The 22,066-nt window shown below is 34.7% G+C and overlaps 1 non-coding gene across 1 annotated transcript; it reads right to left on the bottom strand.

Moving 5' to 3' along the window:
* Positions 1–257: 257 nt before the first annotated feature.
* On the bottom strand, positions 258–364 carry LOC141676179 (small nucleolar RNA R71). The gene has a single exon (XR_012556783.1). It is a non-coding gene; the product is annotated as a small nucleolar RNA R71 (small nucleolar RNA).
* Positions 365–22,066: the final 21,702 nt, after the last annotated feature.

The following is a 22,066-nucleotide window of genomic DNA, read 5'->3' on the forward strand; positions in this document are numbered from 1 at the left end:
GGGTGCATAATTCAATCCAGTTTGGGGGTTCTCCAACTGAAGATCCCAATATGCACATTAGGGATTTCATTGAGATCTGCGACACCTTCAAGTTCAACGGTGTTTCTGAAGATGCTGTGAAGCTGAGACTGTTCCCATTCTCTCTGAGGGAAAAGGCTAAGAGCTGGTTACACTCTCTACCAGCTGGTTCGATTACTACTTGGGAAGATCTTGCTCAGAAGTTTCTTACTAAATTCTTCCCTATGGCGAAGACAGCTGCACTCAGGAATGCTATTACTCAATTTGCGCAGCAAACGGGAGAATCGCTATATGAAGCTTGGGAGCGCTACAAGGAGATGCTTAGGAAGTGTCCTCATCATGGAATTCCTGATTGGATGATCATCACTTGTTTTTATAATGGGTTGGGAGCACAGTCCAGACCAATGCTCGATGCAGCATCAGGCGGAGCATTATGGGCAAAGAGCTATGATGAAGCTTATGATCTAATTAAACTGATGGCTGCTAATGAATATCAATATCCAGCCCAGAGATTGCCACATGGCAAGGTAGCAGGAGTACTTGAGGTGGATACAGCTACGGCTATCACTGCTCAACTAAAGGCGTTGTCTATGAAGATCGATTCTCTGGCTAACTATGGTGTTAAGCAGATAACCAGTGTTTGTGAGCTGTGTGCAGGTCCGCATGCGACAGAACAATGCGCTATATCTAGTGACTCAGCTCACTTTGTGAGCAACTTTCAGAGATCGCAGTAGCCAGTTCCTGCCACTTATTATCCTGACAACTGGAATCATCCTAACTTCAGCTGGAGCAACAATCAGAATGCGATGCAACAGCCGTTCCAGCAGTTTGCAAATAAGCTATTTAACCCTCCTGGTTTTCAGCAACAATTTACACCAAGACAACAACTGCAACTTCAACAACAAACTAATGATGCAGGTCTATCTTCGAATGAAAAATATGAATTGGAGGAGTTAAGGCTTATGTGCAAAAACCAGGCTCTTATATGCCAAAGCCAGGCTATTTCTATCAAGACTCTGGAGAACCAAATAGGGCAAATTGCTAATGCCTTATTGAATCAACCACCAGGAACACTTTCTAGTGATATAGAAGCCAATCCAGGCAAGAGGGAAGTTGAAGAACAGGTGAACGCCATCACCTTAAGGTCTGGAAAGGTTGCAAGCCCCCAAATTCAGCAAGACGAAGAGCTTGAAAAGTCTCAAGTTCCAGAATCTGAAGTTTTAGCTGAAGAAGATGTGCAGAAGGAAGTAGAGGTGGAACCAAGGAAGACTACTATGGAACACACTCCTCCTGAGGGTAATACAGGGGAGAAACAGATTTATCCTCCACCTCATTTTCATAAAAGGTTGCAGAAAAAAAAGCTGGATAAGCAGTTTGAGAAGTTTTTGGAGGTGTTCAAGAAACTTCATATCAACATACCTTTCGCTGAAGCTCTTGAACAGATGCCTGGCTATGCGAGGTTTATGAAAGGTATTTTCTCTCGGAAAGTGAAGCTCGATGACTTAGAGACCATTGCTCTAACGGAGGAATGCAGTGCTGTGCTGCAACAGAAGTTGCCTCCGAAGCTTAAAGATCCTGGAAGCTTCACTATTCCTTGCACCATCGGAAACTTGTCGTTCGACAAGTGTTTATGTGATTTAGGAGCTAGCATCAATCTGATGCCCTTATCTATCTTCAAGAAGCTTGGTCTGCCTGAACCGAAACCAACATACATGTCATTTCAACTAGTTGACCGTTCCATCGCTTATCCACGAGGTATAGTGGAGAATGTCTTGGTCAAGGTGGATAAACTCATCTTTTCTGCTGACTTTGTAATTCTTGATTTCGAGGAAGATAAGAAGATTCCCATTATCTTGGGAAGACCATTCTTGGCTACAGGCCGAACAATGATCGATGTGCAAAAAGGAGAGCTTTCGATGAAGGTTTACGATCAAAAGGTCACTTTTAATGTGTTCAAGGAAATAAAGTTACCCACAGCTAAAGACGAGTGCTTTAAACTAGAGCAACTGCATGTTTTGAATGCACCTCCATGGAAGAGGAAAATGGATATGCCATTCGATTCTCTTGGGTTAGCAGAGCTGAAAATTTCTCAGGAGCGTCTCGAGCCGTCTATTGAATATGCTCCCATACTTGAGCTCAACCCACTACCCGATCACTTGAGTTATGCATTCTTAGGTGCACCACATGATAAGGGCTTGGGATATATTTTTTATGATGTAGAGAGTAGCTGGACGGATCTTCCAGTGCCTACAGAGGGTTCTTCTCACGCGCCACAGACAGTTGATAGGATTGGTGTTGGGGATGTTCAGTATAGAAGATTTACTAGGCGTATGGAGGCCATGCATGACATTCACCGTCGTTTTGCTGTAGATTTGACACAGGCTTTGGGTACTGTTGTCCGAGACACTGGTGGCGAGGTTCATTGGCCACCCGATCCTCCACCCGACGAGGGTGACTCTCCCGCTAATTAGGTATGCCTGAAATCCTTATTATAACCTTCAATGAGGACATTGAAAATTTTAAGTTTGGGGGTGATAATGTAAGGATTAGTCGTGTGTGTCCATATAGATTCATATAGATTCATATTGCATGTTTGATTGTAGTTCATTCATATTTTTGCATGATTGTTCATTTAGGACATATTTGTTTGTTTTTATGTGATTTCATATAGTTGCATTTGCATGCATATTTAGCATGATCCCTTAAGATGAACTATGATATTTGATAAGTTGATGTTGATTTCAGTGTGGTGATGACGAATAGAGGGATGTTTAAGTCCTAATGAATTATTTTCATGCCAGAAATAAATATTTTCACAAGTCTTATAGGGTTGCTTTTGATCTAGATCATGATCATACTTGTTTGTTGTTGAGATTTAATCACTTGGTTATATTTAGAATTTGTAATATTCTCGTAATGACGTAAAAACACTGATTTTTTTTATCTGGAGAAAAATTTGGATTTCATTGCTAGTCGTTGTAAGACTAGGCGTCAAATGGCTAGTAGACGGCTCATATTTTTATGAGTAGTCTAGGGTTGAATGAGATGGAGCGAAACACACTCATTCAGAAATTGTTGAAAAAAAAGAAAAAAAGAGAAAAAAAAGAAAGAAAAAAAGTATGTGTTTATGCATAATTGATCAAGAGTGAGCTCTTTAATACTCGAGTTATTAAGTTCTAGGGGACTTTGTGCCTAGTGACCTAAGGCTTTTATAGTCTGGGATTCGCTAACCTAACGCTCGCTACATGGGTATTATTGCATAAGTCTTTTGGGACCTCATTCATTGCACGGTCAAATAAGCATCTTTGCTATGTGTTTAATAATAGTGTGAATCCTTGTAGAACTCTAGTAGAAAGGAGGTGTTGTGAGTCATAATGCGTTTATTATCTATTCTGTTTATAAACTTTTGATTATTTCGATGATAGATAAGTTATGGTTATTGATGTAGTATCGAGAGATATCTGTTAAGCATCCACACACGCATGTTTCTGGTTTGTGAGTTGGTTTATGGGATTTATTTGAACTCTGTTTCAAGTTATTGCATTCTTAGAGGCATTGGCTTATTCATTTGGTTATGGTTATTCAGAGGGGATCAATTGCATTATCATTTAGTTGCATTCACATAGTTGCATGCATGCATTAGGTTTGTTTTGTAGTTTTGAGTCTGTTTATGCTTGAGGACAAGCATCGATTCAAGTTTGGGGGTGTGATAAGTGGATTTTATATCCATTTGGAACGCTTTCTTACAAGCTTAAATTGGTGTTTTGGACTCAAGTTGTTGGTATTTTGATGTGTTTTTGTGTTATTTCATTTCAGGTATCAGTTATATGAAGAAAAGAGCTTTTAAAGGAAATATGATGAAAAGTGATCAGAATTGGAAGCCAAGTCTATTGTCAAGTTGTAGAGAATCTCGTTAGCTTCGCGTGGGCAGTTGAATTGCCTAATTCTGACGAGTAGAACTCAAGTTATGGTCAAAACAAGATTCATGAGAATATTTTCCCAGTCAGTAGCTGAGCGCCCGCTCAGCAGAGCTGAGCGCCCGCTCAGAGAGCTGAGCGCCCGCTCAGAGAGCTGAGCGCCCGCTCAGGAGAGCTGAGCGCCCGCTTAGGGCGCGGCTGGTCGCTGATTTCGCTGAAAAAGCCTTTTTTGAGTGGAATTTGACGATTTTAAGGGTCCAGGTCCACTAGGGGCGTATATATACTTAAAAAAAGGGTTTTCATCATCCGGGAAGATTGGGATACCAAGGAGAAAGCCAAGAAGCACAGAACAACTCCGAAAAAGAAGATCTTGTTTTCAACTTGTGATTCTTTGAATTAGTTGTAACTTTGGATGCTCGTTTTCATTCTTGTTGAACCTAGATCTCGTTTATTCATACTTTAAGTATTATTCAGTTTATTAAAACCTTATTTAATACCATGCTTTCATTGGAACCCATGGTGACGATGAGTTCAATTATGGGCTAATCGTTATCATGGGGTTCTAGCGGATTTACTTATGAATTTTAATAGTTAATTGTTTCGATATCTTGGTGTGTGGTGATTGATTGATATCATAGTATTGGTTGTGCTTATTCGTCTTATGTGCGTAGCTAACATATAAGATAGCGTGTTAATCTCTATTGAAGCGACAGTGAATATAGAGGTTTAGAAGTTGCCATGCTAGCATAGGTTTATGTATGTGTATGCATGATTCGTAGGTAACTCTAACCGTTTTACTTGCCCTATGTAATCATTATGGATAACTTGTGCTTAAACCGCTATGTTGTCAAATTCTATAGACATATAGGGTCTCAATATAATTGGTGCTTATTCAGCTTCTATCTCTTTTGTGGATATCTGGTAGAATGGTACTCGTGCAATGAAAGTTGGCGTTTATCAGTTTCGTGTTATCTGATTAGTGTCATCACCATTACATGCTAAGGTTAAGAACGAAAAGACTATTGAATGAAGTATTTAATGAAGTTAGAATCCCATGTTTGTCATATATATTAATTTAACCATTCTTGTTCTCTTAGTTATAATTGTTAGTTTAATATCTTAGTTTAATAAAAACCCAATTTGTTATTTGTCTTAGCATTGAGCGATAACCATACATTGTTGCATAGGTGCATAAATTGAACTTAACCTAAACCAGTCTCTGTGGGAACGAATCTGATTTATATCTTATACTACTTGCGAACGCGTATACTTGCGTGAATATTAGCGCGTGTTTTCGCCCTAACAAACACTTAACCTTAATAAACAACCAACTACTGCGTACTGTGACCCCACAATACACACACACACACACACCACAAATTATAGTCTCAAAGATGAATACCCAAAAATAACACAAGTCATTTTATTCCACAATTATAAGTCATTACACCTCAAAAGGGTTTTTGAATAAATTTACATATTCTTTGCCATTATTACTATTCATAAATATACATAAGTCTGATACGTCAATAGTTGAAAACCTAGCCTATTGGTAGATCCTACCTCAGCTACAGCGGCATCAACGCCTACAGGAAATTACAGAACGTTTTCTATCTGCTTGCGAATTGGGAGCTTGGTCTTGTTCATCTTGTCTATCTGTTGTTGTGTGATAAAAGAAGAAAGCAAGGGTGAGCAACAAGCCCACCGAAATAATATGTATAATAATTAACAATATATGGGTATTCTCATAGTACTCATGAAAGTCTTGGTCAAGAAGAAATGAACCAAGTTGGATATCATAACGCGATCAAGTCACAAAATAATCAATATATATGTATATATACTTTTCAAAATCTTTGAAATCCTCTGCCATGCATAATATATACACAGAGTTTTTGTTTATAACTGTATAAAAATATCGTTGCAATGTGATCTCATATATCTAACTTTGTTTCAATGTTTTTTTGAAAATCTTTGTCATGCATATGATAATCATTAACTAGATATAAGTTGAAAAGATGAAGTTACAAGATACTCCAATATACTTATATCTTTTCCGACTACTACTTGAACTACCACCGTTCAAGGTATAAATAGTTCATCCCATAGATGAAGCTACAAGACAAAACTTGTATAGAATCAATCTTTGAAATATCATCAAAATGAAATAAAGTTACGAGATACTTCATTTGATGGAAACATCATTTTGAAAACTCGACCCTGCCAACACTCAACAATCGCCCAGCTGTTACCTTTCTATCGAAATGCTCTGGGTTGTGTTGTAGAAATATCCAAACTGGATGATGAACTCATTACGGGAGTTTGCCGCGCCAGGAAGACCACTCACGATGATCAGTCGCAGTAGTGCAACCCCGCCATTTTCTACATGTAGAGGAGAACAGTCGGATTTACTTGTCGACCAAACGCTGGACTCCTAAGGAATGGACCGTCTTAGCGGAACTTCCAGGCCATTTGGGTCAATAAATAAGGCTGGGCTGGTGCCACTCGACCACTTACGCCACTCCTAGTTCAGATGAAATCCATGACACTGAAATGTAAAGCTCGTCTCCCTTTTTCCCAAGTAGAAACTTATTGATACAGCTCCACCAAGAAGCCGTATCTAGTTGGAAAGGAAAACTCACCGATATTTCCCAGGAGATGCTTGTTAATGGATTAAACTCATTCCAAGAATTTTACTTCTCGAGTGTTGGGTAAGTAATCAAGAACCCTTTTATCAAAACAGCAACCTTGTTGCAAATATACAAATACATCACGGAGCCGGATCCCTCAGATTTTTAAGCGAGTATTTAAATTTCCTTCGAAAGGATGATCTTAAATTTGAAAACGAGTTTTGGGATCCGCTCTAACTTTCCAAAAATAGTTTTGATAAGGTTCGAAAATAATCTCTAGAAATATTTAAAGTAAGAATGATTTGATCGTATCAATCATTTTCCGAATACTTGCTAAATATCGAAACATTATTCTTTAATAAACTAAAGAATATTATTTAAAAAATAATCGGAGTCATAAGTACTCGAATGATTATTCAAAATAATATTCATTAAATAAAATAAGAGGAGTCAGAAGTCCTCGAATGAATATTCAAAATAATATTCATTTATAATATAAAACTATCGAATAAACATAATGCGATTAATAGTTTTGAAAATATTTATATATATATATAATATACTCGGGAACATCGCCTCCCGGTTTAGCAAAATGTTCAACTCTGGGTCCCCTATACTAAGGGTATACACAAGTACTGCTTATCTCTAGCATAGGTATTATGTAGTTTATAATCAATTCAATTAAAAATGAGATATCAAGATTCCAAAACAGGCATGCATATTTATATCATAACAACATGCTCCAATATATCGCAAGACTTGCTAAGAACAACCATGCACTTATCACAAGATAATGCACAAACAATTATATACATCACAACAACAGTATAACGGGTAGAAAACTTGCCTGAGCGTTCCAGGATGGACTTAAGCTTAGAGTGAGTCCGGTAACCTATGAACAAAAACTAATCTGGAATTAGACCACGGTCGCTTAATAAACTAGCCAAAACTCACTCATACCCTAACGATTGCTTATACGCTTAATGATTTACGTTAATCGCTTGCGTACCCTTGGCTCCACCAATTTTAATAAATTAACCATTATTAATTTTAAGGCGAATCTTTTGCGAGTACTTTACCAACTGCCTAATCCACCTTACATAATTGTTTCATTTTTCGATTAATCATTTACGGGTCTCGATTATGGTCTCAAAGTTACTCGAGGTTTCGGGGTTCGCTCGTGAAACGCCATTACTTAAAATGGTCGTTTCTCCTAAACCGTAAATCGGATCTAAGTGAACGACATATCAAAATGAAGATTGAATCATAAGCTTTATAAGAATTGTAATGGTCAGTTCATGGAAGTGAGTGTTCGGGTGTAAAAGTCATGCACAAAATAGTCTAAGGAAAATTGGGCATTACGACGGCTATAACTTAGCGATTCCCAAATTTTACCAAATCAATTCAATACCAAACCACCCCAATCAATACCATTCCACCATCATTCAACCAAAATACAAGATCATTCAACCACCAACATTTTACCATAACCTAATCCACCAATTTTAGGTTAAACATTCAAGATTCATAACTTTAATCATTAAGCATTAACTTGACTAACTAATGGCAATAACCAAGAATAACTCATCCAAATCATATCATAATCATACCAATTCTTATCATACTCCCACAACTATCATTATATGTTTAAAACCACATTAAACCAACTGATTTCTAAGAGTTCAAGGGCTTTATACCTTCCTTGGAGAGTGGGGATTCACTTAGAAGCTTCAAGGAGTGCTTATATGGCCCTAGGAAGCTTGGATCTCACAAATAAACAAGAAAACAAAATTTAGTTTCTTGAAGATACTATTCATCAAGAACTTTGATGAATTGATTATCTTAGATAAACATGGAATCTTGAGCTCAAACTTATGGCTCATCTAAGTTATGAATTATAGAAGCTAAAAAAACAAACCTCTTGAATTATGATTAAGTGGAGCTTGGGTTTGGAAATTTTTCTTCCTTGCTTTTCTTCAAAAGCCAAGAGCAAAGAGATGGGGGAAGAAGAATGTGTTTTCTTGGTTGCTTTTGATCTTGGTTTTTGTGAAGATGAATACTTGGTGGAGATTAACTCTTGCTAAATATCTAGATTTGCTTTAATAAAGTGATGACATCACTTGGATGACCTCACCTCCAAGCCACATGTCTTTCCCTTATATTTTGATGATGTCATCCTCCTCTAATCTCTTTGATTAGTGCTTAATTATTTGGTAAATCCTTTGGTTACTTGTATAAGCTTGATCCTTGGTCGCTTATTTATTTTACGGTTTGCTTAACTCTGGATCCGGGATCTTATTACTTGGGCTTCCTTGAACCTTTATCAATATTTTATATTCCTTTTATAATCCTCTCTTATTACCCTGGAATTTAAATCCTTTTAATCATGTTAGCTTATACTCAATTCTTTCGGTATCTGATGGATTTTCGGGAAAAATCAAAGTATTCGGATTCGAATTCTAACGACCTTTACATACACTCATTTACTTTATGGAATATTAATATGATCTTAGAATTTCCATAACAGTACTCCTATATAGTGTGGTCTGATAATTTTCCTTAATCAACATCATCAGCAAAAAGTTACTATTCATCCGTGTTTCAAAAATTTCCAAAAATTGGGATTATTACACTACTCACTCACTTTTGCCAAGCTGGAAGAAATAGCTTGCATAGTTTCACTCTTTTCCTCTCCTTTTGCCTGAGTGCAACTCAGCCTCTCACTCTGTTCACTCCCTTCCCTCAATCCTAGGAGTGATTGTACAACTACTAAATCATCTGCACTTGTAACAATAGTTGAGATTTCAAGTGGTACAGTGACAATCAACAGATGAGAAATATCTGTCGAGGTAGTAGTTGAGAGTTTCAATGGATGACTGCTGTTAAGCACATCCGTCGAGATACAATCATTGTTCAACAGATGAAGAATATCCGTCGAGATAGTAGAAATGACAGAGTTTGGAGTAGAAACTATGTGGTGATTGATTTAAAATTTGGCACAGATTTCTCAGTAGAATCAGAAAGAAATGGCAAGTGAGCCAACAAATCATCTAAAAGATGATGCTCACTTGCTGTAGATTTTGGCTTTTCCATGAGAGTTAAGGATGAAGAATCAAAAATTGATGTGTGAATCATATCCACATCCAAAGAATTTATGGGTGAGTTTTGTGTGTGGGGTGCTTCTATTATAAGAGATTTTGGTTGTGACTCCACATTTACAGGAGCCACATCAAACTGACTTTAAGAAGGTGCTATAACTGAGTCTTTGACTGCAGTTTGCACAGTATGTGCACCCTATATATCCCCAAGTGTTTTGGATTTCTTCTTTCTTTTATAAGTTTGGGGTGAGTCTGTGTCCCTAACCCTCTTGGCATGTGCTCTTGGTTGAGAGCTTGTTTCAATAGTGACATCCTTTTGGGAGGATGAAACTAGTAAAGAGCTAGAATCCTTATTAAGCACTACAGTTTGTTGGAAAACTGTAGTGTGGCTAGGCTTGGTTACACACACCTCTCCCTCCTTATCCTTAGGGTTTCTTTGATTTTCACCCTGTCCCTCATTAGGCTCACTTCCCTTGACACTCCCACTTGGTTTTTAGTAGATTTTAAAACTAGTTTCATTTGAGAGAAACTAGACTGTGTTTTCTTTGACTTGGATTTGGAAATTCTTGATTTTATGGCTTGGGTAGGCACCTGTTTGGTCACTATCACAGGTGCCATAACCACAGTTGTTTGCAAAGAAATTTGTGGTAGAAAAGTAGCAGGGACAGAAGTGTTTACCTCATTTACCTGAGGCTGTTCCATTATTGGCATGTAGATGAGGGGAACCTCCTTATGGTGATTATCCCTGTTAAGATCAGCAATAACCCTTCTCTCTCGAACCCAACAATGTAATTTGTTTGTTGGGTTCTAAATTGAGAGATTCTCAGAAACAAAATTAGCTATCATCATAAAGAATCTAGCATAATAGATGTTCTTAGACCTCTTCTTAATGTCTCCTAATTTACTCCCTAATTCATACATCATAGAGGTGCTGAAATTAAAATACTTATCACTAAGAAGCATATAAGCATGTTAACAAGTGAATAAGTTACAGCTTCAAAATTGCTAACTTTGCCAGAAAACACTTTAATAAAAGAATCACATAGAAAGCTCTATTCTTTCCTAAATCCTAGTCTCCTAACTTCACCTAACTTGGTGGCAGTAAGAGCATAACCCATAGAAATATGCATGTTACTCACATCAGTGTCTGTGTATGGAGCAAGAGTGTTATTTTCAGGCAATTTAAAGCATTTTTCAATAGCAGCACAGTTAATATAGTGTTCATTACCTTTAAGAGTGAAGATATGGTTTTATCCTTGGATGTGAACACATCAGTAGTCCAAATCTCCTCAACAACTTCACAGTAGATGATTGGAGACTCAAGCATAGCATAACTCAGTTTGCAGCTTTGAATGAAGTCCATCATTTTGTGATAGTCTTCAGATGCAGGAATTTGCTTGTTCACCAAAGCTACGAAGTTGTTCTTTTCATAGACATACCCAGTTTGAGACATGATTTTGACTACAGGTGCCAATGCTTTGATTAAAAGTAGTTGCAGAAAGGGGTTTTTTGCATTGGAGATGAAGAGAGATTAGAGATAGCTTTGAGAAAGATAAAAGTAAAAATGAAAATGAAAGGGGCTTTTACACTTTCTTAGAAATAAACGGTTAAAAAATAAAAGAAAAAATAAAGTAATCAATCAAATTAGTCCAAAATAGCCGTTTAAAAATAAAGAAAACTATCAAAATTCTAATGATTATCCATCAAAGTATACTTATAGGTTGTAAGTAAATTCGACAGATAATATCTAGAATTAACAGATAAGATTGGGAGAAATTCGACATATAAGGATTAAAAGTACCCAGAATAATATTTGATATTTCAACGGATGATGAGATTCAACGGATATTCATTTTCAACGGATAATGAACATCCTTCGAGATGTAAATTATGACTTAGCCAAAATTTCATATATGACAGGAAATATCAAATTTTACTCTGGTTGCATTTCAAATTGCTTAGACATCAAAACAAATTAGATTAATTAATCATACCTAACTCACTTACCAACCTAGTAAAGGTGGATTCATCAAGTGGCTTGGTAAAGATGTCTGCAAGTTGCTTCTCACTTAGAACAAAATGAAGTTCCACAGTACCATTCATGACATGTTCTCTAATGAAGTGGTACTTGATGTCAATGTGCTTGGTCCTTGAATGCTTTACTAGATTTTTAGTAATTGCAATGGCACTTTTGTTATCACAGAAAATAGGAATCTTATTCACCTGTAGACCATAGTCCAAGAGTTGATTTTTCATCGATAAAATTAGTGCACAACAGCTACCAGCAGCAATATATTCAGCCTCAATTATAGAAGTAGAGACTGAATTTCGCTTTTTACTGAACCTGGATACTAACTTATTTCCTAGAAATTGACAGGTTCTTGTAGTACTTTTTCTATCAATTTTACAACCTGCATAATCTGCATCTGAATAACCAGTTAGATCAAAACCAGAATCTCTACGATACCAAATGCCAAGTTTTGGTGTTCCTTTGAGATATCTGAAAATTCTCTTAATAGCTACTAAATGAGATTCTCTAGGATCAGCCTGAAATCTAGCACAAAGACAAGTAGCAAATATTATATCTGGTCTACTGGCTGTTAAATACAAAAGTGAGCCAACCATGCCTCTATAGCTTGAAATATCCACAGACTTTTCAGTAGTGTTTAATTAAAGTTTAGTGGCAGTGGCCATGAGAGTTTTTGCAGGTGTGCAATCCATTAGGTCAAACTTCTTTAAAAGATCATAAATATATTTGGCTTGACTAATGAATATTCCATCACCAACTTGCGTAACTTGTAAACCAAGAAAGTAAGTTAGTTCTCCCATCATGCTCATTTCATATTTACTTTGCATCAATTTGGCAAACTTTTTGCAAAGTTTCTCATCTGTAGAGCCAAATATAATATCATCTACATAAATTTGAACAAGTATACTAGAGCCATTAACATTTCTATAGAATAAGGTTTTATTAACAGTACCTCTTGTGAAATGATTTTTAAAGAGAAACTTTGACAAAGTGTCATACCAGGCACTAGGTGCTTGCTTCAGTCCATAAAGTGCTTTCAAAAGATAGAAGACATATTCTGGAAAATTAGGATCTTCAAAACCAGGAGGCTGACTGACATGGACTTCCTCCTCCAAATTTCCATTCAGAAATGCATTTTAACATCCATTTGATAGACTTTAAAATTGGCATGGGCTACATATGCTAGAAAAATTCTGATAGCTTCAAGTCTTATAACAGGAGCAAATGCCTCATCAAAATCTATTCCTTCTTGTTGACAGTAGCCCTTAGCAACCAATCTAGCTTTATTCCTGACTACTATGCCATTTTCATCTATCTTGTTTCTGAAACCCACTTGGTGTCAATAGGATTCTTTCCTTTAGGCTTGGGTACCAGCTTCCAAACTTTATTCCTTTTAAATTGGTTTAGCTCCTCATGCATAGCTAAAACCCAATCAGGATCCAACAGAGCTTCTTCTACCTTTTTAGGCTCTTTCTGTGATAGAAAGCTGATGTATAGACATTCTTCTTGAGTTTATTTCCTAGTTTTCACTCTTGAAGATGCATCATCAATAATTAGCTCTAATGGGTGATCTCTAGTCCATTTTCTCTATTGGGGTAGATTAGCTCTAGATGAAAAGGCCTCATAGTTGTCTTGATGTGTGACTGATTTTTGATTAGAAGAAACTCCCCCTGAGTTTGTGGATCTTTGACTTGAAGTTGGGGTTTTTCCAGATTGTGATCTGTAGATGCTTTCAACTCCTATTGATGGCTCAATGGATGTTGATCTTTGGCTTTCGATGGATGATGCAGATTGTCTTTCAACGAATGATGTACTTGGTCTTTCGACGGATGTTGAATTATGTGCTTTATTAGTTGTAGATTTTTCTACATTGTCCTTAAATATTGTTTCTTGATCATTTTCATCATCACTATCATCACAAATCATCTCAACATTATTAAATTTGAGGCTTTCATGGAAATATTCATCTTGCAGTCCTTCAATCTTTTTATCATCAAACACAACATGTACAGATTCCATAATAATGTTGGTTCTGAGATTGTAGACTATGTATGCTTTTTCAACTACATATCCAACAAAAATGCCTTCATCTGCTCTGGCATCAAACTTTACATGTTGATCTGTTTGATTCCTTAAGATATAGCATTTACAGCCAAAGACATGAAGAGAGTTTAATGTTGGCTTTCTGTTCTTGAACAATTGGTAGGGTGTCATGCACTTGATTAACCAAAGAAATATTCTGAGTATAGCATGCAGTATTTACAACTTTTTCCCAAAAGTATGTAGGTAACTTTGATTCTTCTAGCATTGTTCTTGTAGCTTCAATAAGAGGTTTGTTCTTCCTTTGCACCACTCCATTTTGTTGTAGGGTTCTTGCTGCTGAAAACTCATGCATAATCCCATTCTCTTCACAAAATGATCTCATCACAGAATTCTTGAACTCAGTTCCATTGTCACTCCTGATTCTTCTAACTTTGAAATCAGGACGATTGTTAACTTGCCTTATGTGATTGATGATGATTTCACTAGCTTCATCTTTGGATTTGAGAAAAAATGTCCAAGAGAACTTTGAGAAATCATCCACAATTAATAGGCAGTATCTTTTCTTTGAGATGGACTACACATTGACTGGTCCAAATAAATCCATGTGCGGTAGTTGTAAAGGTTCTTCAATTGTTGAATCAAGCTTCTGTTTGAATAATGCTTTGATATGTTTTCCCTTCTGACATGCATCACACAATCCATCCTTTGAGAATTCTACTTTAGGAATGCCTCTTACCAAATCTTTCTAGACTAGTTCATTCATAGTCTTGAAATTAAGATGGGACAGCTTCTTGTGCCATAGCCAACTTTCATCTTGACTTGCCTTGCTGAAGAGACAAGTAACAGATTCTGCATTTAATGAGTTTAAGTAAGCTAGATACAAATTTCCTTTTCTCACTCTAGTGAGAACCACTTTGTGTTTTTCTTGTTGGTCACAACACAAGCTTCAGAATTGAATGTTACTGAGTTGCCCTTGTCACAAAGCTGGCTGATACTCAACAGATTATGCTTGAGTCCATCCACTAGGACAACTTCCTCAATGATGACATCATCTTTAAAAATCAATCCATATCCTACACTAGAACCCTTGTTGTTATCTCCAAAAGTGATACTTGGGCCAACTCTCTCCTTGAACTCAGTGAGCAGGGTAGAATCTCGAGTCATGTGCCTTGAGCACCCACTATCTAAATACTAAAGATTCTTTCTGTTTCCCTGCACACAACAAAATCAAATCAAGTTGATTTTGGTACCAAAGTTTTCTTGGGTCCTATTTTGTTATCCTTTTTCTTATGTTTTTTAGGCTTGTCCTCATTTGACTTAGGTATCTGAGATTCATCCTTACTCGATTGAGTAGATCCTTTAAAACCATTCATCATTACAGAATTATTATGCACAGGTTAGTTAACATGGAAAGGCATATTATGTGCAAACATGTTATTCCAGTAAGGCATGCTAAATGGCATTTGTGGAATACTGAATATAGTATAGTAAGGATTTTGTGCAAATGGCATATTAGCAAATTGTGCATTCAAATTATGTGCAGGCATAATATTTACAGGCATTGTGGGCATGTTAGGAAATAAAGAAGGTGTAGACATGGGTGCAGGCATAACAAGTTTGAAATTAACAGACAAATGATTAACACTACCACATATTACACAGATTTTTCTAGGTGTATATTTATCTATATGTAGTTGTTATGTTTTTTAATTCCTACTTTCCCATTCCTATTGTTTTTTCTTTTTTTATTCTGATTTAACTTCTATTTTCTCCAATCTGTCATTCAATTGCTTGATTGACAGATGCCCTACATTGACTCTCTTGTTCTTTTTCACTTGACTTGTTTCTCCTGGAACAAAGTTCTTGGAAACTGATCCATATTTCTCATATAATTAGCTAGATGGGATTTTCTAACTGACTTTGTTTCACTCAAAGGATGTGGTTCATTGTCTTTCGACGGATAATTCTTTTAATCGTTCGATGGATAACATTCATCATCCGTCGAATCCACATCCGTTGAAAGTCCTTCTTCCAAGTTGGGATTCAGTTTCTCTTTGCTCTTTTTCCAGGCTTCATCACAGAAGGATTCTATACCTTGAACTTTAGTAATTTGAGCAAGGACATCTCTAGATAATTTCCATGCCTTAATTACTTCCTGTTCTCGTTCAAGTTGCTTTCTTAAAATATCCTCTTTCTTCAAGGATTCAGTCAGTTCATCTTTGGAAATCTTGCACTCCATTTTCAGTTTTTCAAACTCAAAAAATTGAGTTTCTAACACATTGTTTCTTTCACTTAAAAACAAATTGTTCTCTTTAATTTTAGAGTTTTCTTTAGTGAGAGATTTGAGTGTAACTTACAGATGATATAATTTAGTAGACATGTCATTTATAGCATCATTACACTCAACTTTAGATAAATGTGCTAGATTAGTGGTGATTACCTGATTACTGGATAAACTGACTTCTGTTTCATCTGATTTGGCCATAAGTGCTAGATTGACATAGCTTGTATCATCATCCTCCTCTAACCCATCAGCAACCCAGTCATTTTTCTGAGTTAGAAAAGCCCTTTCTATTTGTTTGAGCAACTCAAAGAACTTCCTTTTGTAATCTACAGGCTCAAACTTCTTTCTATCAGAATTAGGCTTTCGGCATTCACTTGTAAAATGACCACTCAAGCCACACTTGAAATATTTAAATTTTGACTTGTCAACTATGTTTCTGTTTGGCTTGGATGCTCCAAAATTCTTCTTGAATTTGAGCTTGGCAAATCTTCTGGATAGAAAAGCTAGATGCTCATCTATGTCATCCATATCATCTTGACTAAGATGGTCTTCATGTTCAGCTACTAGCCCTTTTCCTTTTCCTTCACAAACTTTAGAGTTTGGTGCAGATTCCACAGCTTCAACCTTTTCCTTCTCTTTCTCTTGCTTAGCAACCAATGCAATGGACCCTCCTTTCTTTCTTTCTTTCTCCAGCTTCTCATCTTGCTATATTTGAAGCTTATAGGTCTTTAGAATCCCATAGTGTCTGTCCAAGGTAAATTCCTTATAGTCTTGAGAGTTTCTTAGTGAGACTGTCATAAGATTCCATTCTTTTGGCTAAGATTTAAGGAATTTGAGGTTTGAGTCTTTTTTCTGATAGACTCTTCCATGCAACTTTAGAGCATTTAGTAGTTTTTGAAACCTACTAAATATGTCAGTGAGTGACTCACCTTCTTCACTATGAAAATGATCATATTGCTGAATCAAGAGTTGCATCTTGTTTTCCCTTATTTACTCAGTTCCATCACATATAACTTGAATTGTATCCCAAACCTCTTTAGCAGTTTTACAGTTAATGATGTTGTCAAACATGTCACTATCAAGACCATTAAACAAAATGTTCATGGCCTCTTTATCCTTATGGACTTGCTCAATATCTGGATCAGACCATTCTGCTCTAGGCTTTGGGATAGATGGCTCATTTCCTGTAGCAGCTCTCATATGGACCTGAGGACCCTTCTCAATGCAGTCCACATATTCTTCATCTTGAGAGAGGAGATGCATGTGCATTTTCACCTTCCAATGGTGATAATTGTCTTTGTCCAGAAATGGAATCTTTACTCCAACATCTTTTTTGCTCATATTGTTAGTTGTTGTGATCCTTAAACTCTTTGTTCTTCAAGAGCTTACTCTGATACCAATTGTTATTCCCAAATAATCTAACAAAGAATTACAAAAGGGGGGTTGAATGTAATCCTGGCTAATTTTTAAATTTTAATAACTGTTCTACCTTGAATATATAACTATGTTTGATTTAGCTAAGGTGCGGAATGAAAGTATTGAAGAAATCAAACACAAAGTAATCAAATACAAGTATTTAAAAACTTTTTGCTGGATTGAACTTTTCCACCAGAGATATATATAAATTTGAGAACTCTATGATGCAAGATTTGCACATAGCTGCTTACAAGTTGAAGTTACAAAGGACAGAGATATTCTTTACAGATATAACTTTATTTATTTCTCTGATAATTGCTTAGTCTAATTTCATGCTTCTTCATTTCTCTATCCAGCATCCTCGAATATCTTCAGTTTAGCATGGAAATGAAAATGCTTCTTTGTTCTCTAAAACCTGTAAATAGGCTGCCACATTCCATTTGCATACAATCAACGTATGTGACTGTCAAGTCACTATCAACTACTTTTAAATTTGAACATCCGTTGAGACTCAGTTAGATCATCCGTTGAAACTCTGAGGGATCATCTATTGAGACTTTGTCGGATCATCCATTAAGAGTCTGGTTGATCATCCGTTGAAGCTTTAGTTGATCATCCGTTGAAACCTTGTGGAACATCCGTTGAGAGCATCTTCACAACAGTTGACTCTATTTCACTTATACAAGATTACAAGGCATCTAATATTTATAGTTAGCCAACCTATCTTACATATCAATCTAGTAGTCAACATGACTTAAAACATTCTACAACATCTAGTTCTCTAAGGCATTACAATATGCAGAAATGTGATACTAAACTTATTAATACATAAGCTACCCTTTCAACGAATTTTGAAGTGATCATCCGTTGAAAGCTACAAAATCACTAAATCAAAATCTACTAAGGTGTTTTGTTTAACTTATCATCAAGTACACAAGGTATGGATCTCACTGATATCTCATATGTATAACATATTTTTATAACTCATAATCCCTTAAACAAAAATATTGTATATTTTTTCCCCTTACATATAAATTTTGTACACTTCGACCCTTTTTCTAATTTTTTTTAAATATTACAAGTTTTATATTTCTAACCCTTAATTACGAGTTTTGTACATGTTAAATGTATTTGATGATATTAAATAGTAGCATCAGAGTTTTCCATCCGTATTTATGTCAGAAGATTATCAGAATTTATCAACTATCAACATTTCACAGATACGACGTCATCAGAGTTTGATATCAATATTTATCATCAGTATTTATATAGCAGTATCGGTCAAACTGGATTTCAGAAGATGATTGATTCCTTTTGAAGAGATAAGATTTGCAGAGATATGTCAGTTCCAGAACTTTAGAAATTAGTAGCTATCTATTATAGGATATGTTATGTATTTCCTTATTCATGCACATAATATATGTAATTTATAGAGTAGCTGTTTGACTATATAAACACTGATTATATTTTCACTAAATATGTTGCTTAACATTATTATCTTTCGTGTAATCTAGCTGCTGTCAAGGATATCTGTTCATCTTTTGAGAGAGTACTTTGTAATATATTAATAGTTTTTGTTCATCAATATAAAATATGTTCTTCACATTGTGTCTATTGTCGATTTGATTGTTACATTCTATTCAACCCCCTTTCCACAATATAATAAAGGTCTAACAATATACTTTAACCAATTATTCATTTTTTATATACTTGTTTTGATTCTTCCAATTAATGTTTTAAATTTACTCCATATGTAAAAAATTTCTTTTATGGTTTAAAATTTGGAGATTTTTTTATTTGGAGATAAAATGTATATTTACAGGGGATTTGGTCGGTATATAATACGCATTTAGCAAAGGGATAATCAAATCGATAAAATATGTCATCTTTCTTGAATCTTGGTTTTTATATTAGTAGTGGTAAAAAGACGGATATGTTTCTCATTCTTTTTTTTAAAGGGGTTGTTTATGAATTTAATATATATTAAACTTTTAGATTTTTTTTTAAATATTTCATTGTTATACTTGAATCATTTTCTATAAATTTATGAAATCTAGCTAAAGATTTTAATTAAAACTTTAACCAAAAGTTAATAGTTCAAACTAACAAAAATTTACATATCCCGTATAAAATAAGTCAACGATACAAATGATAAAAAAATTAATTTATTGATGTGACCAAAACCGATCTTGCAAATAAAATAACACAAGTTATTTCTCCAACATCATCCTACAAAAGGAGGCAATAATGTGAAATTGAAAATATTGGAACAATTAATTTCCAGTTCGAGCTATGCATTCTTTGGCACAATCATTAACAATACATCCCTCCAACGTATTCATATCTGCAACATATAAACCAAATAAAATTTTGTAAGTTTTTGTGTTTGAAATTTTAATTTTACAACATGAGCAATATATACCAAAGTATGCTTCTTGGCCTAAAAGTATATTTTTTATACAAATATAAACAATTTCTATCAATATTAGATTTATGTATTTTAGTTACCCGAGTTGACAAATTTGGAGCAATTAAACTGCGCACAAGTAGACATGCACACAGGGACATCCTCTGCTACAGTTGGAGAGTCTTTACAGCTAAGTAGACATTTTGCCATGCACATAGGCGTTCTCCATCCTTTACCCTTGCACAACGCAGTGCATTCAATGATGCATGTTGGTGAAAAGCTGTCTATCTTGCCCTTACCATGATCATCGTAATAAGTTTTGTAATATTGCCCATTTCTATTGTTAATATTGTACCTCTCGAGTGTTTTTATATATTATTATAAGAGATTATATTTCCTTTGTTGAAGCAAAATGATGATACACTTTAGACTCTATTTATAAGCTTTATAAATACATTGTATACGAAAATCATGAACTATTTAATATTTTGATATTATTGAATATGCATATTATATCCAGGATTTTGTTAATCTGAATTAATTATTATTCATATTTGAAAAGTATAAAATTTTCAAATTTTAAATCTTATATAATATCCATTTATAAAAAGCAAATGTTCTAAGTTTATCCATATATATAATAAGCGTAAGAGAGATCTTATCCAAATTTTTCGTGCATTGTACTATCAAAAGCATCATATCCATCGATTATAAAAGTATCATATCCGTTAATTATATATATTAACCGGATAGAAATTCAACATCCATATATTTGCTCGATATTTACAAATTTTCCGCAATAATTTTACAAAAAACTATTAAAAAATAAAAAAAATATTGCAACAACTCAAAATTAACAATATGTACATTAAACAATTATAAAGAAAAACTTTAAAAATTTACAAATAAGATAAGTAAATTTTAAAATACCGTGCATCGCACGACACATGCTATAAGCTAGTAGGTATAAAGAGGATCTTATCCAAATTTTTGGTAGTCATGGTCCCTGACGACCATTGTTATAAGGACCTTTAGATCTTTAAAAAATAAATTATAGCCGTTCGATCTAAAATAATTGAATATGTTGTAACCAACGATAAGTAAGTATCTTAAGTTGAATAAAATATTCTATCTTCTCAATAATTTAAACCAAAGAGAAGTAAGTATCCTAAATTGAATAGAATATATTAATGCAATATTCGTACCTAATTTTTTTCTTAATTTTCTGGATAATTTTTGTGGGATAATACTTTTTAAACCATCACTAAATTAAAGGTTATTTCGTGATTTTCGTATAGACTGTAAATCATCAAAATCTGATTTGTAGAACCTAATATAGAGTTGAAATAAAGTCAAACAAAACTCGATAATTTTTTAATTTGTTTGAACTTTAATTTGGTTCATTTTTCTTTAACTTTTTGAAATTAATAATAAATTAAAATTAAATTTTTTTTTGTATGTCGAAACACTAAAAATTTGGTAGTCGGTGCAGTAATTGGGTTTATATAATTATGGGATTAACTCTGTAGCTAAATATCGCATACTAATTTTTCTAAAACTCAACTAGAGATAATTTGTTACTCGGAATAAAAGAAAATAATATATACTATTCACCCGGGTAAAACAAACTTATACTATTGGTCCCGAATAAAATAACATAAAAAACAACTATGTATAACTAGCCTATAACCTATCTATTTAATTTATTAACATTTTTTATTCAAAGAAAATTAGCGAAGGTATTGTAAGAAATATTATTTATGATGCTATATTTATAAATAAGTGAAGGCAAACTGTTACCCAGTAAAGATATAATTATTTAAGGGGGTTGGATACAATTATACCAGTAAATTGAAATCAGGATGTAAGATCAATAACAGTTTATATAATATGATATAAACTGCTACAAAACTCTCTCAAGAAATTCTGATGTTCTTGAGAGCTACTAGGTTAAAATGATTCTCGAGTAAAAGCTAATTAAAATGATAACTTATTATGTGTTTATATACTACACAGCTACTCTATCAATTACAAGATATGTTATAAAGATATTTATCATGTTTCTATACATATCTCAATAACAGCTACGTTCCTATAAATCAGGACCGAAAAAATAAATATCTCCTCAAATACTGGGAATGTATAAATCAGTAGATACTAATTTATCTTGTTATCCTGACAACTAGTCATATCCTGATGATTGTCTTCATCCTGATGCCATACA

The sequence above is a fragment of the Apium graveolens genome, chromosome 7 (assembly GCF_009905375.1).
Source record: "Apium graveolens cultivar Ventura chromosome 7, ASM990537v1, whole genome shotgun sequence".
NCBI lineage: Eukaryota > Viridiplantae > Streptophyta > Magnoliopsida > Apiales > Apiaceae > Apium > Apium graveolens.